The sequence below is a fragment of the Odocoileus virginianus genome, chromosome 15, assembly GCF_023699985.2.
Source record: "Odocoileus virginianus isolate 20LAN1187 ecotype Illinois chromosome 15, Ovbor_1.2, whole genome shotgun sequence".
Classification (NCBI taxonomy): domain Eukaryota; kingdom Metazoa; phylum Chordata; class Mammalia; order Artiodactyla; family Cervidae; genus Odocoileus; species Odocoileus virginianus.
This window is the reverse complement of record NC_069688.1, coordinates 21,976,040-21,983,360: the sequence shown is the minus strand read 5'-3', so window position 1 is coordinate 21,983,360 and position 7,321 is coordinate 21,976,040. Positions and strand designations below refer to the sequence as shown.

The 7,321-nt window shown below is 44.6% G+C and overlaps 1 long non-coding RNA gene across 1 annotated transcript; it reads left to right on the top strand.

Annotated features, from left to right (window-relative positions):
• The first annotated feature begins 5,907 nt into the window (after positions 1-5,907).
• Positions 5,908-7,106, top strand: LOC110146130 (uncharacterized). Its single transcript, XR_002316424.2, has 2 exons — positions 5,908-6,028; positions 6,921-7,106. It is a non-coding gene; the product is annotated as an uncharacterized lncRNA (long non-coding RNA).
• Positions 7,107-7,321: the final 215 nt, after the last annotated feature.

The window sequence follows — 7,321 nt, the reverse complement described above, 5'->3', positions numbered from 1 at the left end:
TAGGGTTCCCTGTGCTATACAGTAGGTTCTCATTAGTTATCTGTGTTTTACAGAGTAGTGTATATATGTCAGTTCCAATCATTCAATTTCTCCCACCCTCTCTTCCCCTCTTTGGATAACAAAGGTCAGAAACCCCAAATCAGACTGGTTAATGCAGAGGCTCTCCATCTCTCAGAACTGCCGCTCTTCATGATACTTTATTTTTAGGTGTCCCATGACGAAAAGAGGGCCACCAGCAGCAACAGGCTATAGCCTTCCAGATTTAAATTCCTGAGGAAATAAACTCTCTTTCCCACTAACTGAATTTGCAAAAGAATACAAGGACCCATGTGTTTGATCCCCGGTTTGCAAAGATCATCTGAAGTAGGAAATGGCAACCTGCTCCAGTAATCTTGCCTGGGAAATCTGATGGACAGAGGAGCCTAGTGGGCTACAGTTGATGGGGTCACAGATAGTCAGACACAGCTGAGTGACTGAGCACTCACAGCCCCTTAAATACACTCACATCCTCAGAATTGTCATCTCTTCTTCCCAACTAATGGCCAAGCTTTTTTGTGTGCATGTGTAAGTTGCTTCAGTCATGTCCAACTCTTTGCGACCCTATAGACTGTAGACCTCCAGGCTCCTCTGTGCATGGGTTTCTCCAGACAAGGATACTGGGTGGGTTGCCATGCCCTCCTCCAGGGAATCTTCTCAACCCAGGGACTGAACCCACATCTCTTACATCTCTTGCATTGCAGGTAGGTTCTTTACCACTAGCACCACCCGGGAAGCCCAGGCTTTGTTACTGAGGGGCATCTGGCCTGGTTCCTTCCACTCTTGGGCCAGTGGTTCTCCCAGGTAACTTGGGGATATAATCACTTGGCATCTTTATCCCTGATGACTTGCATGTTAGAATTCCCCACATCTCTCTGTCTTCCTCTCTCTCTTCTAAATTTAAAACAATTAAGCTCTTTCTCCTTAGCATCACCCTTGTGGGGTCAATTTGGGAGACCTTTGGAAAGACAGCATATAGTTGGCTTTCCAATCATTGTTTTAGATATGCAATGGGGACAAGAAACTAAAGGGAGACCAATTTGGTCCCACTTGGAATAGATGTGATGACATAAAAGAGCACAGAGATGATGAACCAAATGGTTCTGGGTCCACTCTGTCATCTTGCTGCCTGCTATGGGTGCCAGCCTCTGTCCTCGGCAAGCACGATAAATTATGAGTGGACCAGTTTCTAGAGCAACATCTGAATGTGTGCATGTCATCATGGTCACTGGGGGAGCAGGGCCATCTCTGTCTCCATGGAAATAAAGACTGAGTCATCAAGGAAGGTAGGGATATGGGGAGAGCAAAGATGCTAGAGTCAGTGGGCTTGAGTTTGAATCCACAATTCTGCAACTTACTAGCTATGTAACCATGACTATGCCCTGGAATGATATAACCTTTCCCTCTTTGTGCCTCATTTCCCTTGTATATAAAAAGGGAATATTTTAAGTCTTCCTGTCTCATGGGACAATCCTGAGGATTAAATTGGATAACGCACATAAAGGGCTTATTACATGCCTGATGCATTGTTGTGGTTTGTTGTTTAGTCACTCAGTCATGTCCGACTCTCTGTGAACCCATGGACTACAGCCCTCCAGGTTCCTCTGTCCATGGGATTTTTCCAGGCAAGAATACTAGAGTGGCTTACCATCTCCTTCTCCAGGGGATCTTCCTGATCCCAGGATCGAAACCTCATCTCCTGCAACTCTCCTGCATTACAGGCAGATTCTTTACCTCTGAGCCACCAGGGAAGCTCTCCTGGTGCATAAACCATCAGTAAATGTTCACTGCCATGGCAAGAATCACTCTTACCACCACTACTAAAATTACAGGTGATTTACATAGAGTTTAGGGCCAGAGGGCAAAAGTTCAATTCCAATTGCATCTCTTACTGAGGAATCTTGGCCAAGTTACTTAAGCTCCCCAAGACTTAGTGTGCTTAGTCATAAAATAGGAATAGTAATGGTACATGCCTCACAGAGGCAGAATTGAAGTTCAAAAATCATATTGCTGGGCTCTCAAATGTGCCTAGCACTTTCTTTTCATGGCATGACTTCTGAAGGGTTTTGATAAGCCCTCATCTCTCCAGGATCTCCACAAAGAAAAAAAAAAATTTCCACAGCACCTGGAATTCTGGGGTTAGAAGAGTGCTCCTTCAGATTAAAGGCACTGAAGCCTGTTAAAGGTAAACGCCCCGAAGTGGCCAGGAGGAGTACTACCCCAGCATCAGTTCTATAGTTTGGTTGCTTTAGCAAATACTTTCCAAGGTGACAATTTTATTTCTTTTAAAGATTTTTTTTTAATGTGGACCATTTTTAATGTCTTTATTGAATTTGGGCTTCCCTGGTGGTTCAGAGGTAAAGAATCTGCCTCCCAATGCAGGAGATGCAGGTTCGATCAATGGGTCAGGAAGAACCCCTGGAGAAGGAAATGGAAACTCACTCTAGTATTCTTGCCAGGAGAATTCTAAGGACAGAGGAGCCTGGCAGGTCCATGGGATCGCAAAAAGTTGGACATGACTTGGCAACTAAACAACATATTGAATATTACAATAGTATTTCTGGGTTGTTTTTTTAAATGTTCTTTTGGCCTCGAGTCATGTGTGATCTTAGTTCTCCAACCAGGGGTCAAACCCCTACCCTCTGCACTGGAAAGTGAAGTCTTAACTGCTGGACCAGCCAGGGAAGTCTCCAGGGTGACAATTTTAGGGAGGATGAGTGAAGGCAAGAGCACTAGACAGAACAGCTGCAGAGAGATGTGAAGGACACCTGGAAAGCCTGGAAGAGGGAGAAAGGCCTTGGATGTGCTGATCAGTGCTTCCTACAAACATAGCAACCTTCTCAATTCCCTCAAGGATTCAGGTCAGGCAGCCCACCAGACCCAGGACCCAGGATAGACCCTGGGATCCAGATCATCCTCTCGGTCTTGAGCTCAGCATCTCTACCACACAGCAAGGCCAACCTCAAGATTCACCAGCGCTTTCTTCTGATTTGGGAAATACTCAGGTTTTCTGATCCAGAGAAGGCAATGGCAACCCACTCCAGTACCCTTGCCTGGCAAATCCCATGGATGGAGGAGCCTTGTAAGCTGCAGTCCATGGGGTCGCTAAGAGTCATCGACATGACTGAGCGACTTCACTTTCACTTTTCACTTTCATGCATTGGACAAGGAAATGGCAACCCACTCCAATGTTCTTGTCTGGAGAATCCCAGGGACCGGGGAGCCTGGTGGGCTGCCATCTATAGGGTCGCACAGAGTTGGACACGACTGAAGCAACTTAGCAGCAGCAGCAGGTTTTCTGAAGCAATGTTGAGGCCACATGAAGCTCATCATGGAGTAGATGGTTTCACAACTCGCCATGGCCACACCCTCTCATCTTTTCCAAATACTATTTTAATGATGAGCCAATTCCCCCTCTTCAGATGTGGAGAAACTGGAGAAACCAAGAATTTCCTGAGACCACAAAGCACAGAGAGATGCAACGACTGTCTTAAAATAATGGGATGAGCTTAAACCAAAAGAAATCTTCAACCTATTAGCCAAACTAGTAATTCGTCTAAGGAGAGCACTCCCCAAGGAAATTTGCGCCACTCTCTTTCTGAAGTATGTTTTAAAATTCAACCAGACTAAACAATGGAGACCACAGGGAACAACTCTCCCCTTGCCAGGTAGAAGGGGCTGAGGGCCGGAATGGTATTTTCCAGCTCTCATTTCTGTGATAAGTGACCCTACGTACCTGGGCTTGCTGGGCTGGGAGCAGAGACAGACAGGGCTGGTTGTTCACACCAACTTTTGATTTTAATATGAGCCAATTTAATCAGTTCCTCAGTACAGCCCTCCTTTCAAGTCTCTGGAAGCATCTCAAGGGAGAAAATGACACTAAGAAACACAGAAATCCTTTCTCTTCTCAGCAGGCGTTTGTCACAGTGCCAGTTCCTAACTGCACAAACGTTTGGCTGACCAAGTCACTTTGATATACTTTTCCCAGGGTTCAAAAAGAAAAGATAAACAAAGAACTTGTGACTTCGGGGGGAGCAAAGGTAGCCAGGAGTTTATGAGTCTGCTCATCTTCTTTGCATTTCTGGCAAAGAGGAAGGGAGTGTCAGTGCAGAGAAGTCACCTTGTTAGCGGCTTCTGCTACGGCAGGGCTGGGGCCTGGGGGAGTTTCTGGGTGGGTTCATGGGGGTTTGCTGCCACTTTCTACAGGTAAATCAGAGCAGCTTCTATCAGCCACAGTTGTGTTGGGTTGGCTCACCCACCTTTTGTTTTTCTTTTATTATTTTGTTTAATTCTTATTGGAGTATAGTTGTTTTATAACGTTGTATTCATTTCTACTGTACAGCAGAGTGAATCAGCTATATGTGTACATACATCCCCTGCATCTTGGATCTCCTTTCCATTTAGGTCACAGAGCATCCAGGAGAGTTCCCTGCACTATACAGCAGGTTCTCATTAGTATCTACTTTATACATAGTGTCAATAGTGTATATATGTCAGTCCCAATCTACCAATTCCTTCCACCCTCCTTTCCCCCCTTGAAAATGAAACTGTTAGTCTCTCAATCCAGCCAACTGTTTGAGACCCCATGGACTGTAGCCTTCCAGGCTCCTCTGTCCATGAAATTCTTCAGTCTAGAGTACTAGGGTGGATAGCCATTCCCTTATCCAGGGGATTTTCCAGGGATCGAACCCAGGTCTCCTGCATTGCAGGACGATTCTTTACCATCTGAGCCACCAGGGAAGCCCTTGGTACCCATACATTTGACGCTATGTCTGTGTTTCTATTTCTTCTTTGCAAATAGGATCATCTATAGCATTTTTCTAGAGAAGGCAATGGCAACCCACTCCAGTACTCTTGCCTGGAAAATTCCATGGATGGAGGAGCCTGGTAGGCTGCGGTCCATGGGGTCGCTAAGAGTCGGACACAACTGAGCGACTTCACTTTCACTTTTCACTTTCACGCATTGGAGAAGGACATGGCAACCCACTCCAGTGTTCTTACCTGGAGAATCCCAGGGATGGGGGAGCCTGGTGGGCTGCCATCTATGGGGTTGCACAGAGTTGGACACAACTGAAGTGACTTAGCAGCAGCAGCACACCATTTTTCTAGATTCCACATATGTGCATGAATATACAATATTTGTTTTTCCCTTTCTTATTTACTTCACTCTTTTTCTTGACCATGCCACATGGCATGTAGGACCTTGGTTCCCCGATCAGAGATGGAACCCCAGGCCCCTGCAGTGGAAGCAGGAAGTCTTAACCACTATATTGCCAGGCAATTCCCCGGTTGGCCCTTTTTATAAAAGGGACAAGTATTCTTCATTTCAAACTGATTGTTAAAAGGTATATGGATTTTCTCTAATAATATTCCTTCAGGGGAATTAAACAGGCATGATAAAAATAGTATTTTCTTTAGACTTTATGGAAACAAATAGGATATGTGTAATTAAAACTTTTTATTATCTAGGCCCTAACAACTTTGAGAGTGATTTATTTCTTCTAGGATAAGAATGTTTAGAATCACATTAAGATCCAAAATGTTAAGGAAACAATGGCATGTTGACAAGGAAGTGTTTCAATATCAGCCATATTTCTGTGATATGCTTTCATTCTTCTGTAGCTCTCAGACACATTTCCTGAGCCATCAGTCTTATATCACTCTGCTAAATAAGACAGACTTTAAACAAACACAGTGACTACCTTTTGATACTGTATTCCTCTGGATATTTGCCAAGAATTTGAGATGTAAGAAATAAAAACTCATCTTCAATTTTTCATAGAATTGGACTGGGGCCAAGAAAACCTTCCACAAATCAAGTCTTCTCTGATGATGTGCCGATGATGTCATAATTGGAGGTGAGATTAAGAAACCTCATAGGATCTCAGCGGCTATACTCGCTAATTCCTTAGTCAATCGAATTACTTCCTTCCCACTCTCTGCAAGTTTATGAAAAATCAGAACACTGCCAGCCTGGCCTCGGGGGAGTATGGTAACGTACATCATTACTGATGGAGGGAGGAAGAAAGGGAGGCTGGATTGCCCCAAGATTCTAGTCTCTCACTGCAGGTGAGCAAGGTCAGTGAGCACACTGACTGCCCCTGACTGGCGCTGCATGATAGCATCTTGGAAAAGTGCCCTGTAGCCCTTGTTTTTTCCCACTTTGCAAGGTGCAGTGCTTAGGTTTTTCTGTTTCTACTGACTGAGGGTGACTGGCTGTCAGATGTTGACATGAGCCAAATACCTATGAGACCGATTCAAAACATCAATAAATTAATTCACAGTGACAAGTATAACCCCCAAAGGCTCCAAGAGGCTCTTGAGTGTGATCAGACCATTCTTTCCTCTAGAGGAAAAGTCACGTGGGAATCTAAATTACATTTAAAAGGCAGTTGGGTGATGCTCACAAGAAGTACCACCAAGGGATGATAAACTGTGCTGCCCAACTCCACTTCCAGGAATAATTCTCAAAGAGGACAGGAGGATGGTCTTCAAGCCAGTGCTGACACTGCTAAATTAACCTCCTGATCTTTTCTCATATATGGGTAAATGACCACCATCCCAAAGGATATGGTGATTATCCCAAAGGATATGGTGATTATCTATTTAAATATGTTATCTACATGTATTAAATAGATTTCAACATTTTTTCCTGGGAAAAAAATATAACAAAACACCCTGATAACTTTGACAGTACCAGGCAAAAGGTCCAGACCCCTTGACTGAATTTGGGAAACATTCTTAATCTCCAGTATGACCATTTGGAAACTAAATAGCTTCATGGGCAACAAACAAATTAGACTCCAGCCAGAGGGCTTGCTTCTGCAAGTTGAGCAGAAGACCAACCAAGCCGTAAAGTTCCCTTTTCTTGCATTCACCTCCAGGAGTGACATTTTCGGACCTCGGTTCTGTATTTCGGACTGCATTCTGCTGTGCCTGCCTGCTGTGTGCCATGTTCCCATGTGGCTGCAGAGTGTCTTGTCCCTGTTGCTTGGCTGCTAATATGGGAGCATAATTTTGGTTCAGTAGTAAAATGAAGGGAATGCTGGAGATTTTCCATATCTAGCAAGGTAAGAGAAGTGTTATAGCCCAGCATCTACTTAAGGAATTGTATTACAGGGGAATTTAGGGCTTCCCCAGTGATTCAGTGGTAAAGAATCCACCTGCCAATGTAGAAGACACAGGTTCAGTCTCTGGGTTGGGACGATTCACTGGAGAAGGAAATGGCAACCCGCTCTAGTATTCTTGCCTGGGAAATCCCTTGGACAGAGAAGCCTGGTGGGCT